At 36.1% G+C, this 24,368-nt stretch overlaps 1 protein-coding gene across 5 annotated transcripts in view; it reads left to right on the forward strand.

The window, feature by feature from the left end:
* Window positions 1–2,742: 2,742 nt before the first annotated feature.
* Window positions 2,743–24,368, forward strand: part of LOC122627723 (teneurin-a) — a 473,567-nt gene continuing 451,941 nt past the window's right edge. For all 5 annotated transcript variants that reach the window (XM_043809105.1, XM_043809107.1, XM_043809108.1 and 2 more), the window contains exon 1: window positions 2,743–3,850. The gene's annotated coding sequence lies outside the window, so the exon portion shown is untranslated. The remainder of the gene's footprint in view (window positions 3,851–24,368) is intronic.

Consider the following 24,368-nt stretch of genomic DNA (forward strand, 5'->3'; position numbering starts at 1 on the left):
ACGTTTCAAATTATTTAAATAATTCTAAAATTATCGAAAGCAGTTTATTTAAGCTTACGCATTTGGAAGGAGAGTGCTTCGATCTTTATTCGTCGAAGTCCAAGAGAGAACTGTTTCAATAACAACCAAAGTCCTTCGACAGCTCGCTTTTATTAATTGAATACAAAAACTTCGACTTGAAAACTTTGTTGTATCGAAACGTTAAAGTAAAATTATTTTATATTTGACGCGCACTTCGAGCTATGGTTTATTTAAGCGAATTTATAATCTTGATTATTAAAAATAATTGTTATATATAACTATTAATAACTAGTAAAATTCACTAGAATGATATATATATATATATATATATATATATATATATATCTTAGATGATTATTAAATGATCATACAAAAGATTTGCAACAGAGAATTAATTATTTTTTGTGTCAAAGTCGCTCAAAGGCTTTTTAATCGTTATTGTTTAATGAAAACGAGTAATAAAATTCGTACCTATTGAAATTTAAAATAAAAATTCTTTTATGATATTTAAAAAATATGATATATTCATATTCGTTTGAACCTTTATCTTTCAAATAAGACCGTCGAAATCAGTCAAGAATTACGTATGACCTCATTGTTGGCCTAAACCATTATAAAACCAGGGGTGATAAGCAGCCTAAACGTTTCACGTTATGCATACTGTGTCTCATAACGACATAATTTTATCGTAATTATGTTCGCATTAAAGATAGTTGTCGATTTATATGAAGAATGCATTCTCGTTAGATGTAATCATTCTCTAGAATAATTATAATAGTTGAAGAAATATGTTGTCAACAGCAATCAACGTTATTCTCTCGTAATCATTGTTCACATTAATGGCATAGCCTTATCCTTGTCGGTTGCACATATTTCCCTTCCTTAAAATTATAATTACACGATCTAGAAGGATTATTATATTAAAATATTAATAAAAAAAGAATCTTAAATACTTCACGTTACATATACGTATATTTCGATAAACCTTATTGCTATGAGAATGAAAAATTTCATAAGTAGATATAGGGAAACTATAAAATATAGTATTTACATTCTGAAAAAGATTCTTAGTGAACGTCTGTAGTGCGTCCGACAGTTTACTCGTAACGCGTTACGTGCTAGCTCATGCATAGAATACTTGCATTTGATGATAAAAGCACGAAGATGTCTCCTACGTAAACGTACGAATATATATATATATATATATATATATATATATATATATCATATATATATATAATACATGTTTTATATATATATGTACCTATATATATGTATATATAATACACAGTACTCGAAACCCGTCCATTTACGTATCGTCACGGACAGGAGAGAAGAGGTTCGCTTTCGTTTCGACGACGTGTCCCACGTGTATTCGTATATTCGGAGCGAAACCTTCTATGCGAATATAATATTACGGGTATACGCATATCCACGTGCTTTAAACGTCGTCGTAAAGAACGAACGCGACAGTCCGTAAAAAGACCACAAGGCCCACTCTCGATAATAATTTATTCGAAAGACATACGAAAACTTTTCCAAGAGATACCTTGGAAAAATAGTGTTTCGATTTGTGTATATTATACGAAGTATCTCAAATGTATGAATGATGATTAGTCGTAATAATGTAAATAGTTACTTGTAATACAATTTTTATCAATATCATATCCATCTATTTTTATGTCAGAGTTACAAACGAGTAAAGAAAAGTCCGTTGACTGGACGATTGAATTCTTAACCACAATAATAATTTCCCATTGATCTATCGTTCCTTCTGTCTTGGCAATGATAAAAAAGCGCTGGTCCGATATTACGAAGCGTCACGCGAGGTGCGAATTATTATTTCTCTCTTGGATGAATCGTACGTATGTATACATTCGTTGAATCGGTAAATCAACGAGAGAGAAAGAAAAGGAAAAAGAGGGAGACAGGAAGAGAGAGAGAGAGAGAGAGAGAGAGAGAGGGAGGGAGAGAAACATGTAATAGCAGTAGAAGCAGAGAACATGTAAACTTTTCAATAACTCTCTCACGTTCACTCCTCTTCTCAGAAAACGAAATTTATTCTACCATCGATTTCTACGCAGGGTTTTCGAGCCTCGAACATTTCCTATCGCGTTCACATAAATAAGAAGAAGGAGAAGCTCGCAAGGTGTTACGTTCCGAAATTCGTTGATCTAATCGCGTCGTTGGATTGCTGCGTTGCGAGAGGGGAGTTTTTCCAACGGGCAGTGCTGCGGCAAGCTCGAGTTTCTAAAGAGAAAGAGAGAGACGAGAAAGAAAGAAAGAAAGAGAAAGAGAGAAAGAGATAAAGAAAGTAGAAAGTGTAGTGCGCGGGCGCACTCGATGAAGGGAAGGAAGAAAAGAGAGAAAAAAAAGAAAAAAAGAAAGAAAGAAACAGAGAGAGAGAGAGAGAGAGAGAGAGAGAGAGAGAAGAAGCTGGATAGATAAAAGAAAAAGAGAGAGAAAACAAGAGGAAGAGATGAAAGAGAGGGGGAGGGATGGTTTTCGCTGCGTAGAAGAGGAGTACAGCGCGTAGATGTGTATATAAGAGATGGTGGGAGGAAAAGGGAGAGTGGTGAGGGTGGTGAGGGTTAGAGGGTGGTGGTCGTCTATATTTTATATCCGGTGTGTAGTAGAAACGCGTCGGCAGGGCGCAGACTCGAGGTAATCGGGGTCGGCCGGCTCTCTCGGCAGTTACTTGTCGCGATCCACCGTGGCCGCTCCACCGTGGTCGCTGTCGTGAGAAAACGCACCGCGGGAGACGCAACACTACGCACGTACGTACCTATGTACGCACGTATGTATTAAACGGAGAAAGAGAGACAGAGAAAGTGAGAGAGAGAGAGAGAGAGAGAGAGAGAGAGAGAGAGAGAGAGAGACAGACAGAAAGAGAGAAAAGAAGAGACATCGAGACAGGGAGAGAGAGAAAGAGAGAAAGAGAGAGTGTAAAGGGAGAGGGTGGGTCCTCGTTAGCCACAACTACAACGTAGATATCTATAGGAGGATATATAGAAGTTGACGCAAAGCTGCAGGAAAAAGCACAGCTTGCGCACTGTTGCTCTCCGCGCGCGTTTATCAAGCTCTCCGCAAGTGGTGCGCGCGCGACCGTGTCGAAGCGAAAGCAGTTGAGAGACCTCGAGTGTCCAGTGTGTTTACGTCGCCCATTCTCCTTCGTGTTCTTGATTGTTATTGTCGTCGTCGTTGTCATTGTCGTCGTCGTCGTCGTCGTCATCGTCTCGTTATCGGCAACGTGTTTTCTTCTCCATTGTCTTCGCGTGAGTTCCTTTTTGTCTTTATTTATTTATGTCTAACGAGTATTTGGAGAATCCTACTGGCTAATTTAAGTCTCGTGTTATATCGTTTGGAAGAAGAGATTATTTGTTTATGAATATTAATTTAGAGTGCAGAAAAACACGAGTGATCAGCTGACGGAGAAGAAAGCAGAGCAGCTTGAAATGAAGTTTCTTTGATCATTCATAAAATTCGTGAATCCGATCGTCGTGCTCGTCGTCGTCGTCCTCGTCTTCGTCTTCGTCCTTGTCAACATTATTCGTGCTTTAATAAATTCGCAAATATATATATATATATACATATATATGTATATATATATATTATATATTCCTATATGAGAGGATCGTGAAGAAATAACCTTCTATTCGGTTTCGTTTTCTTCGTTCTGTGTGTCTCGAGCCTCGCGCTCGTTCGTGCTTCTTGGTGAACGCTCGTGCGGCAAAGTGACTTCCTCAAAGTGCACCGGCAACAAGGCGATACAGCCTCGCGAACTCATCGTCAGCATAAATGATAAACGAAGCGAAGGCATCGAGTTGAGGTGAGTGTTGTACACCTACACACAATATATATATATATATATATACATTTGTAATATCTATTGGACTTCTTACTACGCATTTCCCTTACGGAAACTCAGAAGATTTAATTAGAGAGAACGGATCGCCGCGTTAATTGCGCTCCTCCAATCTTAGAAATCTCGAATTACCGAACACTCCCCCTTCCTCTCCTCTTCCTTCCCAAGCTCCGTCTCTTACTTACCTACGCTCACCTCTCTCCTTCTTTCTACTCTCGTTTTACGCTCCTCTTACCAAAAGACGAGATAGTGCCTCGGGAGAAATTAAAGAGAATTACGCGGTTTACCGGAGGACCATCCCCCAACCTATCTCCTTCCTCCTCTTTCTTCTCCTTTTCTCGTGACCTTTTCATGCTACGTCTACCACAAAGCGTAATGAGAGATACGTCCGTTAGCATTGTTTCACGTTCATAGAATAACCCTTCTTCATATTTTTTATATTTTCTTCAAAATTACTTCGATAAATCTCATAAAAGAGACATTCTCAACTCTGTTTGTAAAATGTTCAAGATTATTAACGTTCTACTTTCTTTGTTTACTATGAGCAACTTGTTTTCATCTTGGCTTCCCTTTTTTTTCTTCTTTTTTTTATAGGATCATTCATTCTCTCTCTCTCTCTCTCTCTCTCTCTCTCTCTCTCTCTCTCTCTCTTACTCTTCTTCCTCTTCTTTCCCTCTCTCGGGTTACATCGTTGCTTTACCATTTTCTCCGCTCGATACGCGTCGTATAATGTTTATTGCATCTTCTTCGTGGAATATTTAAAGCGTTTTCGTAGAAATACGCGCTGAGCTGGAAGCGTATATTCTCGAAATGAGGGATCGTTCGAGGTAAAGCTTTATCGGGTAAGAAGTTTTATATTGTCGAAACCGCGAAAGTCAAGTCGGCGTCACGATACCAGCAGCGTGGAATAAAGGATATTGGCAATATCCTTGTAGAAAATAATAAAGCTCCATAAAGGTTTATCGCAGTATTCTAGTATACTCTCTTGCTGTTCCTTGTCGTATTCTTTTCGATTATCGTCCATGATCATCTCGCTTTTTACCGTTAAACTGTATTTTATTTATATCCGATATTATTTTTCTTTTTCAAATGATACCAGAAGAACTCGCTTTTTAACTACTAACCTGTCTTTTTATCCTGACTTCTTTTAGATCTTAGAACATTGTTTTCAAAGAACGGACCGACTTACTTAACTCTTTTCGAGTGAAATAAGTACATTAAAAGAAAATGTTTACGAGATACTTTATTTTCCTTTCTCTAAGGTCGAAAGTTAATGTTGATTTCAAGAAGAATTTTAATAAAATTCCTCGAGACCGAGGATAGAAAAACGAAGAAATAGAAAAAGAGAGAATGTTCGCTCGAAGGATGTTTGACTAATAGCCGTTATCGTATTAAAGGAGTAACAAGGGGTTTGCAATGAACGTACCGAAAGGAATCTCGTTGAAGGAACTCGAGTTACTTTGTACTTGAATTAGAAGTATCTATGTAATGAAGAATACCATTAATTGCATCGAATATCTCTCCTTTCAAGGCCTTACGAATTATTTCATTTTCTTAAGTTTTAGAAGAATTTCATTTCGCTGTGTTGTTTCTCTCTGTTTAGATCGTGGATAAATAAGTCATTCGCTTAACTATCAAAGACTTTTTGTTATTTTTTCTTTTCTTATTCTATAGATCGAGTATTTTTCTAGAAGCTTATCACTGCTTTTGACGCTCAGAAAGTAGCGTCTCGTAAAAAAGTAAGCGTTTATATAGGGCTGGACAAAAACGGGTTGCCTCTCGAATCTTCGCACAAATCAGATCAGGTTTTTAACGATATAAATCTCTTGGCAGCTGTCTCGGTCGTGAACATGAGGATCGTACACCGTTCAACGTTGGATCAAGATCGATGCAATGAAGCTCTCTTCGACCGCAATCGTAAAAAGATTCTGTACCGATTGCATCGGATCATTCGAAACATATATACGTATTATATAAGATAGCAAGGTTCTCATCGAAACCTATTGAATTTCAAATTTAGTTCAACAATATTTTGTATACGTATGTGTAAAAATTGATTGCAAACAATGGATGAACGTGTTACGATCTCATAGCGTACGATATTAGGTATAAAAGAGACTTATAACTTCACGTTTGAAAGTATGCTACAGAGGCAGCTTGTTAAACTACTTTATATCTTCATTATTTTTTTCTATAGTTAAGAAATAAAAAGGGAAAGCATTTGTTCGTTTTATGTCATTCATTTTTGATAAGTATTTATGTACTATAGTCTTTATATCTATGTATATATATATATATATATATATATATATATATATATATATATTCATATGCTAGAATTTGTATATGCTAGAATGCGATCCTATGCATATAGATGCTTACACATATAAACGAAGATTATCATTGAGAGAATACCGTATAAATGTCCGTTAATTATCTTAGACATCTAGGGAATTTGGAGAAACCTTGTTGTCGTTTTGGTGGAGAATACGTTGCCGTATATCTGCGTACCTTGGATATCAACTAGAACACGATCAAGAAGGAGAATCCTAAGCAAATATGTAGGTGAGAAGCATTGTCGAAAGGCAACTATGTAAAATTTTAACCCGCGTAGGAGAAACTAGGAAAGAGAAAAGTTTTTCAACTTTGAACTTACGATTTTAACGAAACTTTACCAACGGTAATTTATTTTTAAAGGGTTGCAACAACTTTCTTGAGTTTCTAACGTTGTTTCGTTATGTAAAAAGTATTTTATAATCTTGAAATCATTATGATACGAGCTTTAAATAAATTTTAATTTGGATGATAGTGAAAAATGATATTTTTCTTTTCCTGGAATAATCAGCCGTTTTTTGGGATGTAAATATCCAACTTCTGCATTCGTCATACACACACACACACACAGATACACACACATATATATATATCATCAGGAATGAGAAATGAACGAGAGTTTTCCCTTTCCTCCTAGATTCTCTTCTCTTCTGTCTTCGACGTTGACCGACTGCATTCACATCGGTCCTTTTTGTACGGTTCCCACAATCTTTCCACAGAATTCAGCAGCATTTCGGATTCGAATTTCAGCAATCGATCGACCAACACCTTCTCCACTAGCACACTAATTCTCGAAACTCGATCGAGAAAGAGATCGAGCTCGTTCATCGAATTCTCTCTTTCTCTTTCTTCCTTTCTCTTCTCATCATCTATTTCCTTTTTTCCTAGCCAACTTTTTACCCTCTCATTTTCAACATAGCGAATGATATACATTCGTCGATGAAGAACACAGCACGCAAACACTACTACCATCACAAACACTCGAAAGTACACTTCGAATCGCATTAGGAACTTCTAGACTGAACGATAAATTTCTATCGCAGGGAGACGATTTGTTTGGCTAGATGCATCGACCGATCGAGTTTCTTTACGTCTCCTTCAAGTCCTTCTTCCGATTTACTTACGACACTGACGTACCGTATTTGTTTTTTAACATTATTGTACATACTTTTGTAGTCAATTTTTCGGACATCGTACACGATATCTATGCACTTTAAATGTATATATATATATATATATATATATATATATAATATATATATATATATATATATATATATATATATATATATATATATTGAACAATATCGAATATTTTACTTTGATTTCTTAATTATTATATATTCGTCCGATCATCGTTAACGCGATGTAATACCTTCTTTTAAAGAGATTAAATATAAGAACGAATGTTGCGCTAAAAGGAGACATCATCGCATTTGTTCTTTTTACATTATTGTTCGTCGTCAGTTTCTTCTGAAATACCAAGCAGGAGAAGCACTTCATTTTGCTTTTAGCATATATCTCATATTGCCGGCCGTCTCCACTATTCAATACCCATTAATTTTAATGGGTGTTAGCGGTTAGTTTAACACGTTTCACATTCAACGGTACAATGGGTACTCCTACCGGAACAATTTCACGATAATAAACGTTAAACACCGTCGGATGAACGTAACACGTACAACATACACATACGATTGACGTAAGCTACTAGCACCTTTACTGGCAACTTACCTTTATATTATTCCCGTAGTCCATACCTTCGCGTGACGTTGATCGATAAATACTTTTCGTGTTCCTCGCGTATCATTTTCAATAAGAAATCTTTCACCAAAGCTTTGCGTGTTTTACACAAATCGAGAACTCGATACTTTAACTCTTTCATCGTCGTCTTCGTCTTCTTCTCCTTTTAGTTCATGACTAATCGACTTCTAATGGTTCAACTTGCTATCTCATAATATTTCTTAGATGAATATTTTACTTTGAACAACGTTCTAATATCTTCGATTTCTTTTATCAAGGAATATGAAGAACGCGTTATATTTGAGAAATTTTTCAGGTTGATCCAAATTTAGTTATCTTTGGGAAATTCGACCAACCGTATCTGATTTATCACTATCTCTCTCTCTCTCTCTCTCTCTCTCTCTCTCTCTCTCTCTCTCTCTCTCTCTCTCTCTGTCTGTCTGTCTCTCTCTTTCTTCTTCCCTCGTTTGCTGCTGTCTCTCTGTCTCTCTTTGTCTTTCTCTTCGCTAACTCAGGCCAGTATCCAATACCCATTAATTTTAATGATGAACGTGGTCAGTTTAACACGTCCTGGACTCATTGTAACAAGCTTGTAGCGTAATAAATCATATACCCTTGTCAGTGAAAAGTGCATGGCTCAGATAAGTACGCGCGTTATTTGTTACCCTTGGTGTTATCCGGTATATCCCTCCTCTTACCTCCTCACTCCGTAACACTCGCACCTACTGTGTTGGTGTGATCTCTACGTAGAATGGTGGATAGTTAAAGGACACGATATCACCGTCAACCCTTCAAGACCGATCGAAATGCCTAAAGATTATATGCTCTAGCTATACTGTAAAAGATAATATTACTGGTTTATCATCGAACTACATAAATCTTTTATTAATTTCTAAGAAACTTTTTACATTATTCTTTTCTTCTTTTCTTTCTTCATGCAAAGTACGGATTTTTTACGATATTATTCTTTCTTTCACGACAATCTTCCTTTTACGATCGTAAGCTTTGATCTTCATTTAATGTATTCAATCTGACAAAAATCGATCAGGATATTAATTAAAGGTAATATTATACTCTTCATTTTATGATGTACATATACTATTCCATTGTAATGGTCTACTAATAATTTTAATAATTAACTCGTAATTAATAATAGCCAGTTCACATTCGAATTCATAATTTATGAAAATTCAGTATAATATTATCGATGCAACTAGTTACTCTCCCGTTTTTCAATCGTTGATTTATGAAAATTATTATTATTATTTAGTATTAGTCTATGTTCAAGACAATGGAACGAGTATATAGCTTTTATGTAAGATTAAAGAGTAACCTTGAATTATCATAAATTTTGTAAGGTTCCAAGAGACTAGGAAGCTTTAATATCTCTAACATTCTCTCTTATCGATTTGGCCAAAGGCATGTTCGTTCGTGGGCGCGCGTTACGCGCGTCGCGTCGGCAATAAATGTGCGATAAGGTAAACGCGTCGTAAAGGCTAGGCTATTTGTTAAGTACTGAAATTACTTTTATCGTCTACGAGCTAGTCGAAGTTATGATTATGATTGTTGTGACGGAAAAATATCGAAAGGTATCGTACTATAAAAGAATTTTTAAAAAACGTGATTTCGAAAATTTTTCAATTTATTCTATAATAAAAAGAATATAGCAATCTGTAAATAATAATTTTACAAGTTATTTAAAAATGTACCTTGTTCATTACAATTCTTTGATCATCATATTTATATTAATTATACATATTTATCGCATTAATTATTATTTACTCATGTTTAACATTTTTATGATATCATATAATAATGTATTATATCATAAGAATATTCGATCGAGATATAGTATTATATATATATATATATATATATATATATATATATATATATATAATACTCTAGTATAGTATAAAGATGTACATATAAAGTACGTATAAAGGTTTTTTATTCGATACTCCGCTTCGCTTCTGGAAAGTTATATAAACAATAACATTCTTGAGATCTCGAGCGACTTTCACAGATTACAACTTCGGATGGTTTCTCGGAAGAGATATAAACAATAACGCTCTTGAGATCTCGAGTGACTTTCAAAGGTTACAACAAGACATTCTCTCGTTGGATATCGAAGAGCTAACATCGCCACAATCCAAGTCCGAGCTCGACCATTTAATTAATTTATAATTTAGACTATTTTACATTCATTTTCTCTATTTCGTAATTATTTAAGTAATGCGTATTTATTTATTTATTAATACCGTACATTCTACATCGTTAGTATAAGATAATTTTAGTACAATATTCTATTAGATAAGATCTACGATGTCGGAATCGTAGTTAGAAAGCGATATGAACAATAACGCTCTTGGGATTATCAACGATTTTCAAAGGTTACAAGTCAATCTCTCACTGGAAACCGAAGAAGTAATTCATCCCCATCAAAGTCCGAGCGTAATCATTTAATTAATTCATAATTCCGATTATTTTACATTCATTTCTTTACTGCGAAATTATTTACGTAATGCGTATTTATTTATTTATTAATACCGTACATTATACATCGTTAGTATAAGATAATTTTAGTATAACATTTTATTAGGTAAAAACTTGAAATTTGAAGTCGTAGTTATAGAACGATATAAACATTAACGCTATTGAAATCATTAGGTCTTTACAACAAGTCAATCTTTCACTGAATACCGAAGAGGCAATTTACTAGCATCCAAGCTCGCCATTTAATTAATTTATAATTCCGATCGTTCTACATTTATTTCCATTACAGCGCATTCATTTAGGTAATAGCGTGTTTATTTATTTATTAATACTGTATCTTATACATCGTTAGTATAAGATAATTTTGGCATAACATTCTATTAGATAAGAACTTGAAATTCATAGTTCTAGATATAGAGTGATACGAACAATAATGCTCTTGAGATCATCAACGATTTTCAAAGGTTATAACAAATCAGTTTCTGCCTCGATACAGAAGAGCATTACCAGGATGAATAACCACCATCACCATCATCCTAATCTGTGAGTCCAATTAATTAATTTATAATTTCAATTATTTTACATTTACTCTCTCTCTGCTGTAATTAATTAAGTAATAGCGTATTTGTTTATTAATACCGTATATTATATATCGTTAATTTAAGATAATTTTAATAATCAAAGGTTACAAATCAGTTTATTGCATAACATAGCATTACACTGTACAGAATATGCATTACATTGTACAGAAATGTTAAATTCGAAATCGTTTTTGGATAGTGATATAAATAATAACAAGAACGTTCCTTTATTTATAAAATAATCGAATTACTTACAAATGTAATAACGAAATCAAAAAATTATTCTCTTCATATTGATAAAACGGTTTGTAATAATATGCACGTTATAATTAGTTAAGATATATCGTGTGTACGAGTTTTACATAGATTATATTCTATAGAAATGAATGGATCAAGTTTGCGAGATTTTTCAGGAAATGTTTCATCGTACGATGAGATTTAGCAAGGCGTAATCACGCTTACATCTTTCGACCGCTTTTAACAACACGTCCTTTTATTCGTGAGAACGTGGGGAACGTTTTTGCATAGGGTATAGTACTACTCGACGGAATTAAATGTAAATTATAAATCGATAAGAGCCTGGATGGTATCTCGGCAAGTTCGCGCTTCTATGAGTACGTGTTCCTCTCAATCTTTCTTATTTTCTTTTTTTTCTTTTCCTTTTTTTTTCTTCACCGGCTAGACTCGGCTAGAGAGAAATTAAAGTTTTTATAATTTGCATATTGTGTTACTAGGAGAGGAGCTTTCTCTCTCTTTCTCTCTCTTTTTCTTTTGGATAAATTTTTCGTTGGAGTTCGGGTCGATGCATCGATAAGAAAGAAAATTTACTACCTTGCAGTATCTCGTTTAAAGCATCGCAAGAGAGAAAGAGAGAGAGAGAGAAAAAGAGAGAACATATATATATATACACATATATATGTATATTCGTCTTTGTAGTATGTGATAAGCAATATAGAAGAATACGATTAAGATGTTTATCCTTATTTCGATCGACAACAAACTACCATTTATTTCGAATTATTAAATATTAAGAATCTACACGGAATCTTAGATAACAGATTATTAGTTACTGAATGAAAAACAGAAGTAAAGAGATGTTTTCCGTCAATCTTTGTAGAGGGTAATGTTCCTATGTATTTCCTTATATATATATATACACCTTACACGCGAAGATCTCACGCGGTTGTATGACACAGTGCAACGGCTCCGGTCATAACTCTCGGTATGTAGGCCAAGAGAGGTGGAGGTTCCGACTTTCACGAGGATAGATCACACCATACAAACACTCGTGCGATAAGCCAACCACCGTTTTGCATCCGCCATAAAAGTTGAACAGTTTTTGGTTCATTTTCTTCGCCCGGTTTTCTTCGCCTTTTTTTGTATTTCTTTTTTTCTTTTTCTTTTTCTTTTTTCTGCTTTTTTCTATACCTTAGAGAAGCTGTCTATCGTTACCACATTTTTACGTTGGAATCACTAGCACCATCATCAACCTTTACGAAATCTTCTACGACAAACCTTAACGAAAATTTTTCGTCGTCTTAAACTTTGACCTCTTTCCACCACATTGACGACGACAACCACGACGAAATCTTCTTTTTCTTCTTCTTCTTCTTCTTCGTAGAATTTGTTGCAGTGCACGTCGCGAGCAATCAGTGCAGCCAACTTTTCTACTTGGTCTAGCGTGCGGTGTAATTCGCGAATAACTAAAGTGCTGGAAGTCGGTTGGTGCTGATGGTCGCACGAAGATGGCATCGGCAATTTTACCCTCGTTTTGCCAGTTATTCCGCTTGGTTCTCGTTAACGCTCGAAAGCATAATATTTCTTTTTAGAACGAAATAGTTATTTTTATATAATTTTTTTTCGAATTTGTACTCTAAAGTATATCTCTCTTACTATCCTATATTATTATAATATATTATATTAAAATAATATATACCCATACTTTCTTATTTATCATATATTATTATAATATATCATATATGTATATAACGACACACACACACACACATATATATATATAATATACGCTTTTGTAAGAGCCACAACGATAATTAAAATTTTTTTTAGCGTTGAGACCACTCGAATTTACGAGACAATGGAGATCAATAGGTGGATCGAAGAAACGGTCTATTTTATAATGAGACCGCCTATCGAGTGTTCGCACGCGTGCTAGAATCGTATAGATATGTATGTGGATAAAGACTTATATACTTATATATGTACGTATACGTATATGTAGAAGTATGAAGGAGCATAGGTACATACATACACTACCACTCTTCGTCCAACGGGATAATACGGATGTACGAGGCTTGGCTTTGTCAGTTCGATCTCGGCTCGCTCATGTCTAGAACGACCTCGTAGATGTACTCCGCTTACTACATGAAAGCTTTGACTGCGAAGCCTGAACTAGAAACAACCGCAGATATTTGTACTAATACTCGAACAATAGTACGCTCGTTAATTTTGCGGTTTCCCCGTTAAACCCTTTGTGCGAACGAATATCTCGTCGTTGTTATGCTCGCATACGTTTGGAAAAAAATTTGAAGCTTCCGTTGATTATACTTTCCGTATACTCCAAATTGTGACTCGAGATTCGTACTAAATTCGTGACCCTATTTTCAGTATTTTTTAAACCAACGACTGAGGATTACCTATTTTTCCATGTATTTATTCGAAAGAATATAAAGAGAAAATTGTCGAATTATCGGTGATTAACTTGAAGAATATTTTTTTTATCTCCGAATTAGAATTAATTCATAAATTATAGAAAAATAAAATGTTTCACACGAAATCGAAGTTGTAACTTTATATAAGTATAGTAAATTCTCCACGTCATTTGGGTTGTTGTTGTTGTTGTTGCTCGCAATGATAAATATCGACGATCATTGGAGAGTACGAGCGAATGGTGAGAAAAAAGCAGGTCGGACGTAAACAGACATAACAACGTGTAGTCCAGTAGGATCATGAAGAACGTTCGGTCGCCATGCGGACGCACAAATTGGATTGTAATTTTGGCTCTCTCCGATTGGTCGTACGATACATTTGTATCGGCATTAGGGGCTTATTTATACGAATCGGCTCGCGTCGTGTTGACTACCAAACCAATGTGCAACTGATCCTAGTAATTACCGGCTAACCATTGATTTTCCTGCAGATTAAACGTAAACGCTATAATCACTGCGTCGCGCGGTTAAAATCGCCCTTTATGGTTCGTCGTTCGTTTCGTTTCGTTATTCGAGTCCGTCTTGTTTTACGTTCAACTTGTCTGTACATAGAATGTATATATATATATATATACATCCTATATATATATTTACGTAACATCTTGTTAACGAGTCCAATAACTCGGTATATATTTTATAACGATGCCGACAAAAGAAATCTTTCAATTTGGAAAATATTCGCGTTAAAATGACGAATAGTCGATATTACGATATGAATTCGACGTATGTACGCAACGCTTCACGTTCTAACAAAGATGGCATCGCGTTACATTATCGACAAATACCTGTATTATACGAGATAACTCGGTCGTTGGCTCGTGGACCGCTATAATCCATTGGATGCTGTGTTGCCGTCATCTCGACGAGCCATTATCATTTACTCGCGATTGCATAGTCGGAAAACTAGCGCGTTATTCGCGTAACGTCGTCCTCGCGAAATGTCACTAATCTCTTCGTGTATTCGTGCAATTTATGTGTATATCTCCGTTATATGAGCTCGAATTACTCGAATACGTGAAAATCAAAGCTTTCACTTTTCGTTTATTTCGTTGTAACATATGGCATATATATATATATATATATATATATATATATATATCTAATTATTTTAATAATAATGATAGTATATATATATATAAATTAGGACAAAATGTTTAATAAATAAGGATAATCAGTTTTTAGTCCTTTTAAAGATTTTTTTTACGACGTAAAATCTTCGATACGTCTTTCACGGTGCATCGACTACCGGACCAATTATCGTTTAATTAAGTCCTGCCCGTTGAATGGACCTTCTTCTTTACAAAGGTAGTCACGGCTTGTTGTTCTCAAAGGCGGCCCGTTACAGATATAATGAAAATGGAACGCGAAGGATCGATGAAACTTAGAATGAAATGAAGGTACTTGTACTCTTTCGGTTTAAGTAAACTCGTAATTTAACCAATCTCCTTGGAAATTATACTGTATACAGGCTAATAAAAGAGTATGAGATATGGATAGTCAAAGAGAATCATTCTCGCGATCGCACTTCATTGAAGATACAAAAAGAAGAACGAAATTTAACGATGTCGGAATACTGAAGATTTTATTTTAACTTTGATTTTTTTCATTCGATAAACCGTCTAGTATGATTAGTTAGAAACACAAATGATATCCCAACGGAGAATAAACTCTCCATTGGTTTACAAAGCTCACCGAAGATAGGGACTCGTTATCCAGTAATGTTTGACGACAAACATTGTTTGCGAGTTATTCGCAAACGGCTATGTTTGGAGGAGGAGTAGGAGTAGGAGTAGGAGTAGGAGTCGGAGAAGGAGAAGGAAGAGTACCTTCGCCTAGCGTTATTACATTGGTCGAATTGGAGTAAAGTAAACGTTTTAATCCACTTTTATTGTCGAAAGTGATGTAATTTTCGTCCATTGATATTTTTTTTTTTTTTTTAAATAGATATCGGTAAATAGAATAGACGAAAATATCTAAAAAGTCTCGACTACAAATACCTATTGTTAAATATATCCAAACGGACTTGTCAATCGAAAACATAACAATTATTAATTAAGTTACTCTGGACTGCATGCGAATAAACGATTATTTTCTTTTTTTCAATGAGTTCAATCAAAATAACTTTAATAAATATCTGTTTTATCGTATGAGCGTCGATTAATCAACGCTTATTCGTTGATTCGCTACGAACTCGGTCGGGAAAGATAGATCCCACAATTTACACTCTGTTCTTGTTACTTCCAGCACATAGATCGTACTCTTTACGCTTATCAAGTTAAATCAAAGTAAAATAAATCTATCGGTTGAGTAGGTCTATCGCGGTAAGTTGGTGCGCATCGACGATGGCGTTAACTCGATCGAGGCCGTGGAACGTATGACGGACACGAAATCCTTCCTTTAAGCCGGAATCGCAAAACAGGAATCGCATTAGCGTTGTCACGATAAGACGTCGTCGTTGAACCCACTATTTCTCCTCTCTCTTTCTCTCTCTCTCTCTCTCTCGTTATTCGAGTCACACACGGCAAGATAACGCTTTTCCCCTTTCGTGGAGAAGCGACGTGTCCCCCTTTTCCTTAGTTTCCTGTCCACTGGGACCTCGTAAAACCCGCCTTCGTAACAATCCGTGGTCTCTGCCCACTTTCCTGTTCCCTTTTTCTTTCCATTCTTTTTCTTTCTCTCGAGGTTCGACCGCTTTCTCGACATTCTCCATTCTCCTTTCCTCTCAATTTCGACGAGACCTTCGTACTTTCCATCTTTCTTGTTTCCCGAGTGTTTCCGAGCACTGTTCTTCGTTGGTGACGAGGGAAGAGAGCCATCTAAGGTCGCAGAAGCAAAAGATATAGTAGTAGTAGTAGTATTAGTGAGTGCATACGAGTACGTAAGCCTTCTCTCTCTCTCTCTCTCTCTCTCTCTCTCTCTCTCTCTCTCTCGTTTTTAGCGTAAAAGAGACAAAATGCGAGCTCGGATGTACCTTTGTCGTCCCGGTAACGATGTCGTCGACCGCGTATATACCGTGGTAGAGTATATGAACATATTTATACACCGCATCGAGATGTACCTGCATATGTGGCGAAAAGAGAAAGAGAGATGGAAGGAGTACGTGTGTGTATATGTGTCTAGAGAAAAGAAGGTAAGGGCGCAGTCTCCATAAAACTTGTCTCCTCTTAGCGGACTCCGCGTGGAAATCGAGCCCTTTGAAGTTCTCCGTGAGAAAAATCTTCCCAAATGAAGGCAAAAAGAGTGAGAGGGTTGAGCTCTATTCGGCAAACTCGAGCAACGTCTCTTTCTCTCTTCTTTTTCTACGTCCTTCACTTCAACGAAAAGACCGCCAAAACGATTTTCTACGGATCAAAATGTGCCTTTACCCTCGACGAATATCAAACTCCTCGTCGCTTCGTTACCTCGCTCTTTACGACGAGAATATATTTTCATATTTGTTCGCTAAAATTTAAGAACTTTTTTATTAAGGATATACATATGAATAATCACATTATTAGCAAATATGTTCCTTTTAACAAATAATGTATTTGTTTTTGTTAGACTAATTGATCCTTATATATCGTACAATTTCATGTAAATACGAGTTTAGTGAGTCTACCTAGCCATAACTACTGACAATCGTCCGACCATAAGTATCTCATACTGTTAGACTTTACTGTCGTGCGAATATGCGGTACATATATAACAAGAACTGTTTTGATATTTTCTATATAGTAACTATACGATAAATCTCATAAAATTCCCATCGCATTTATGCAAATCTTCTTTCGTAGACGGAAATTGAAGTCAATCTTTTCGAGGTAACAATAAACGATCTCTTTGTTGCGGGAAAACTCGTATCGTTCGTTCGTCGAGTAAAATGCATGGACGAGCTGCTAGTTACAGCGTTTAGATAATTACAAAGGTAGACTCGTGCAGGTGCGCCACGAAAAACGAACGTTGAAACGGCGTAAGAGAGAAAGAGAGAAAGAGAGAGAAAGAAAGAACGTTTTGGGTGAGAGCCAAAGAGTGATAGAGAGAGAGAAAGAGAGAGATAGAGAACGGAAAGAATCTATACGCGGCCGAGTTACGTGTTACTGCATCTAACGCTGCACCCATTTTCCATTATATTCCGATGATATATAAACCGTACCGTAAATAACAGGCCTTTATATCGCACCACGCATCCAGACCCATCCAAAGGTTATACCATTGCCAGCCGAAGGCTATGCACTAGTCATTCCGCAATGGATTAGGTCGAGCGAAAATATAGGCTCTCTATCGCAACGCGTTAAAACGAACACGCGTAGCTACCTTCGTTCATTCGTTCGTCCTTCCTTTATCGCACGATTTATGTCCTTGAATTATCGGCCACGAATTACCTATCGGCGGCTTATCTACCATGAAATTTTTTCGAAAACATGAACGACTACACATACTCATAGTAACTTTTAATAGTAACAATGGACGATGGTCCATCAGAGATTGATCGTTGATTTACATTAAACTGAGTATAGACTTTTGCAAGGTAGTACTAGGTAGATAATAGTAAACGGATTATAGTTTCATAGGACAACGGATTTTCCTGGAAATAATTAATTCATTAAATTAATTAGCGTTTATTTTAATCGTAATCGCCTAACTCCGAAACCATTTCGTGTTTCGGCGGAGTTTTAATAAGCGTTAGAATGTAGCATGAACCGATAATTAACTGTTTTGTTACGGTATATAATAACGACTTTCAGGTTCGATGGAAATTTTCATATGAAGTTATTGAAAAGTAGGGGAGAGTGTTATTAGATATACGGTATAATATTATATCGAATAAAAAAATTCATTTCTCATAAATCTCTCACAGATTTTGTCGATAATTTCAATTGGTCGTTTACTCGATGAAATTAAATCAAGGACAACTGTTGCGTCGAAAGGGGAATATATTACATAAGCGAGCGAACGTAACGCTTACGATAACGTCGATGACGAGGAGACAAGAACTGTAGGTCGCGAGGAATAATTAATAAGCGTTCACGGAAATTCGTAAGGTTGTAAGTGGCCTGGGATTGTAGCCATAATAACGATAATATCGACTTCTACTTATGCGAAGTCGATATACAGCGAGTGGTAAACGTAGCGAAGAAAGGGCCACACTCGAAGGCGTTAAGGGTCACTAGTGGGGTGTTAAAGGGTTGCGTGCGCACTCGCAATTATCCATTAATTAACCATCGATGCGTGGTTCAAAGTTGACTCAAAGCTCTCTCACTTTCTCTCTCTCTCTTTCACACTCTCTCTCTTTCTCTCTATCTCTCTCTGGCTCTCTCTCTCTCTCTCTCTCTCTCTCTCTCTCTCTGTCTCTCTACGGGTACATCGAGCAGCCTTCGGTATCCGTAACGCTTCGTTGAGGCAAAGGTTGCACCGACAAATTGAGTTGCGACCCTACCTAGTTAAATGTTAGCTTCGTATTACCGACATTAACGGCGGCTCCCCCTGGACGTCTTTGGAAATTTCAGAGTTACAACGTAACATCCGCTCACTGCTTCTATGGATTATAGGATACTATGATAAAATACTAACCACATTTTATTTCCTTTTATCGAGATATACTTATATCTATATCTATATCTATATCTATATCTATATCTATATTTATATCTATATCTATATCTATATTTATATCTATATCTATATCTATATCTATATCTATATCTATATCTATATCTATATCTATATCTATAAATATATGTGTATGTATGTATGTGTAAGAAAAAAAGAAAAAGAAAAAATTAGAGAAATTCTCAATAATTCGTTCTACTAACTACTTTCGAATCGTAAAACTTTCATGAGATTATATCGTTTGTACGTACACGCGTAAGTTGAGGAACATCGCGATAAAACTAACATTCATTTTCCGTTCCCTCCCCCGTGGATACGACTTTCCTGATTAATCTTATCAAAGTTCTCGAGCGTGAAAGCGATCGTTCGAGAGGACGTATAATTCTATCGAAAAGCTAGTAGCTCTCTCTCTCTCTCTCTCTCTCTCTCTCTCTCTCTCTCCCTCTATTTTTCTCTTTATTCAATTTATTTATTTGAAAATTCGATGGTTTTAGGAAGAGAAAGCAAAGTCTATGTTGGCTCTTGTTGATGAACGATGTTTGTTTCAAACGTTAAGAGAGAAAGAAATAGAGAGAGGTACGCGTTAAAAGTTATTGCATCAACATATACATGATGTTCATTATGGTCGAACGTGTTATAGAAAGAAAAAAGAAAATGATAGAGAGAGAGAAAGAGTTTTGAAAATGTCTACCGAGAGAAGGAGCATCGACTATGAAAACATATCCCACCTCCCATTTCCCCTTTTCCTCTTCTCTTCTCTTCTCTTCTCTTCTCTTCTCTTCTCGCTCGGTTCAACCCGTAGAAAAATGTATGTGGTGCTCCAGCAGAAAAGCGGATTTGCATAATTACGAAACGACGCTTGGACGCAGACGAGCTGCTGGAGCTAGCTCGCCGGATCAATCACCGACGCTATTTTTCAGCCATTCCCCTACCGTCGCCGGTAGCGAGAACAAATAACGTACTTGCTTGTTTGGAAACGATTCATAGCCAACTTCCAATCTCCGATAATTTCTTTGCGATTTTTCTTTTTTTTTTTTCTTCTATTTTTTTCGTTTCTCCTTCTTTTTTTCTTTAATTCGATAAAGTCTTCATTTACCGACTGATATACCCGGTGTCTCGCTTTTCAAATACCGTGGCCAATTATTTCCAATTCTATTGGTTTTATAAACGAATATTTCGAAAAACTAAAATTGCCAGATTTTCTCGTGGGAAATTATTATATTATTTGCAACTGTTTCACAAACGGCGCTGTTGTGAAGATACGAATGTCGTAACGATTTATTTTTATTAAAATCGATATTTTATGGTTTAATAAAAGTTGTAAAGAATATCGATGTTAATCCAACAAGCATGAAATATCCTTTAATTCATATTTCATCGAGTTATGGAGCCTTGAAGTTTAACAATGTTAGCCAAAATATATAGAATAACACACACACATACATATATATGTATCTATATATATATATATATATATATATATATATATATATATATATATATATATATGTTACAGAGAATGTGTATTTAATGAAAGTAAATGGAGTTTGTTTGCAATCACTTTAGGTTCTGATCGAGACGAATAAATTTTTTTTCTTTTTAATAAAAGATTTTTCGTTCTCGTTGAATTAATAGTAGTCGAAGGTAAGAGATGTCGGATGTTAGGAAAGAGATTACAAAGCGAGAGAAGGACTTTCCTTAAAACCGAGAGAAACTTTGTTCGTTGGATGTACGGAACGTCTGATAACGACATTCGTATAGGAAGATCGTAAGTTTAGCTGTATGAAATTGCCTCTGTAATTTCGTCCACGCGCCGTCGGGAATCTCTTCGTTCATTCGTTCGTTCGTTCATTCGTTCGTTCGTTGGTTCGTTCGTTCGTTCGTTCGTTCGTTCGTCGAGTAAAGGTGCCAGATTTGATTTTACTTGAGTCTACTTAACTTTCCGAGACAGCAGGATTATATCTTTCTGCGAACACTCTCTTTCTCTTTCTATTCTGTTGGAGCTATTCCCATCTCTCTCTTTCTTCTTCTCTTTCTCTTCTTCTCTTCTCTTCTCTTCTCTTCTCAGCTCTCTCAGTATCTTCTTCCCAACGGCAGCAGTGGTAGAGCAACGGCAGCTTGTAGCTTGCAGTAAGCTCGTCCGAGCGTGATGGAACTTAAGTCTGGTTTAAGGTTGAGTTCCGTACCGATTTTGCAAAAGTTTATTCTGCTAGAATTAACAGGGTAAGCTTGGGATTCGCAAGCTTCATGGAACATGTCTGCGACTACTCAGGAACTGCAAATATTCTTGATAAAATATAGCTTTTCGCCATAAATGCAGACGCCATCTCAGAGTATAGGCTATACCTCTAAACATAGCTTTGCGTTTATTAGTGTGAAATGAACTTTTCGTATTTCGAATGATCAATGAGCGATACGAGACGATGATGAAAATTTAAACTCTTTACGTAAGATTTCATTAGTTTCTAATAGTTGTTGAGTTTGATCGAAATTAAATGATAGATGATAAATTCTAGTTCCTCTTGTAAATTTTTGTAATGATCACGATGATGATCAACGAGTGCGAATCGAAAATTTCCAATCGAAATTTTCAAATTGTATTTTGTGTGGTAAATTCAATGGAATATTTTTGTATTAATATATAATTATAGTACAAGGTTATAGCTTCGGTAAAATCGATTATTCGTTTTATTTATGGTTTTACTTTCTCCATTCGTTGTTCTCGATCGAACGTTCCTCCATCGATATCGTTGTTCTCGATCGAACGTTCCTCCATCGATATCGTTGTCGATTTTAATAAAAGCAAAGCCAATTCGAGCGGTGTGCCGAGCGCATTGTGAAACCATCAAGTCCCATTCCGTTCGTAGATTGGTTCGAGTGAGCAGTAGGATGCACATGACCCCCGGAGAGATTTGATTTACATTTTAATGCAATGCCAGGATAAGTCTCTTTTAATTAGCGCTACATTATAATCGATGCAAATCTCTCAGTTTTAATTAGCGGCCATCTCGGCGTAAGAGAATTTTAATAAATTATATTAATCCGACCTCTCTCATGTGAAACTCGCCGTGAACATTGGAATATGCGATTGTTGATGCTCGAAAAGGGAACAAGAATTATCGATGATAGTAAATATGAAATATTCGGAATGAAAATAGACGATTGTGTAATAGGAACGATCGAAAATTTTTCGAATGTTTTCGAATACATATATAAACAATTTATATAATGTTTTCGATGTTTCGAAACATTTATTACGATCTAGATCAAATTTAAATCGAAGATGAAAAAGTAAAGTGCGTTTATTCGTGATTTTTCGTTTCAAAAAGTTTGAAAAAATATATATATATATCTTTGATGTTTTTGACGAGTTTCGAAAAGAAAAAGCGACAGATCGTTGTGACGGATGTGTTTCAGGCATGCCAATTACTCTCCTCTATGTATAATTACACTTGGATTGTCATGGACAACGGACAAGAGTTCGTACTGTAGCCATCCAACCGATATCTGTCCTATTCCTAGAGTCCTTTGTCTGTTATCGGGGCTCTCGCAAAACGATTTCTTTTGTTCGATGTTCGAGTCTTTCACAAACGACGGATTGACAGAGAGCTGCCGGCGTTAGTACTATCCGCATAAACATACAGAAGATATCACTATCGGTTAATGGAAGAATAAAATCGTTACTTTGATAAACGTTTATTATCACGATATTCGTAATATCGAAAAAATATATATAATATATCGAATATAATTTCATTTTTTCGTAGACAATTTATTTTCGTTTTTTACTTTACTTTCGTTTCATACTTTAGTAACACAAAATTTAATTGTAAAAAAAGAGAAATATAAAAGGTCGACATTTTTGTAACAAATATACGAGTTTCGATTCATCGGAGCGTATTTATTCGAGTTGAATCTTTATTTTCAGAGCCATTTTCGAAGAGACGATAACAACAATAGTTTTCTTTTTCTTTCCTATTAGTAGTCGTAACAATGGCGTTCTCTTTTCAACAATAACATTATTCTCTGTGCGTGACTATAATGAGCTCAAGCACGTCACTTTAAGATTCTCTCTCTCTCTCTCTTTCTCTCTCTCTCTCTCTCTCTCTCTCTCTCTCTCTTTCTCTCTCACTTGCATATATATATATATATATATATATATATATATATATATTTCGCGAAGAAGCCGAAGTATACGAAGCGTTTCTACGTCCCGTTGGAAACTTCACTCAAGGGGATACGGAAAACGGTATTATAACTTGAAGATATATCTCGAAGGCCTCGGGAGAGAAGTCTCACGACTCTCACGGAATAAGGCGGAAAACTATTTTCCTAGAATTGTCATTTAACTCTACGAAGTGCTCGACCGTTCGGCTAAATCCTTCGAACAACACCGTTTACGCATGGCGTCGTTCTACGATTACGAAGGAAAAGCTTTCTACCTTCGACTTTAGACTAATGTCTAACATTGCACGCGTCTTCCCTTGGATTTTCTATTCCAGATATCTTCGTATACATTCGCAACACGAAATTACGAAGGCACATCGTATGCGCGAGAAATGAATAAAAAGAGAGAAGATGAGAAAGAGAAAGAGAGAGTGAGTGAGAGAGAGAGAGAGAGAGAGAGAGAGAGAGAGAGAGGAGAGAACGAGCAAGAAAGGTAAGGCAAGGGTATCGCATTCTTCGAATTCCAGCACGGAATTTCCTATCGTCTCGACGTTCCACAAATCTGAGAACTTGGCTTGGGGATGGTCGATATCTTAAAGGAGAGGAAGGTGTTTTCGGATTTGCGATTTCCTCGAGTCGAGACCAGTCTCGTCGATTCGTTCAACGAAATGGAATGGACGAAGGGTCGGGAGATCGAAATAGAGCGGGAAAGAGAGAAGAAGAGGGATATAGCATATAAGACATAACATATCTCCAATACACGTATTTACCGGTGCAAATGAAGGGATGGTTGTAGCTATACTAGACGGATGTGGGTGGTGAAGGCAAGTTATATTTTCAGAGGGA

This window comes from Vespula pensylvanica, chromosome 3, assembly GCF_014466175.1.
Source record: "Vespula pensylvanica isolate Volc-1 chromosome 3, ASM1446617v1, whole genome shotgun sequence".
Lineage (NCBI taxonomy): Eukaryota > Metazoa > Arthropoda > Insecta > Hymenoptera > Vespidae > Vespula > Vespula pensylvanica.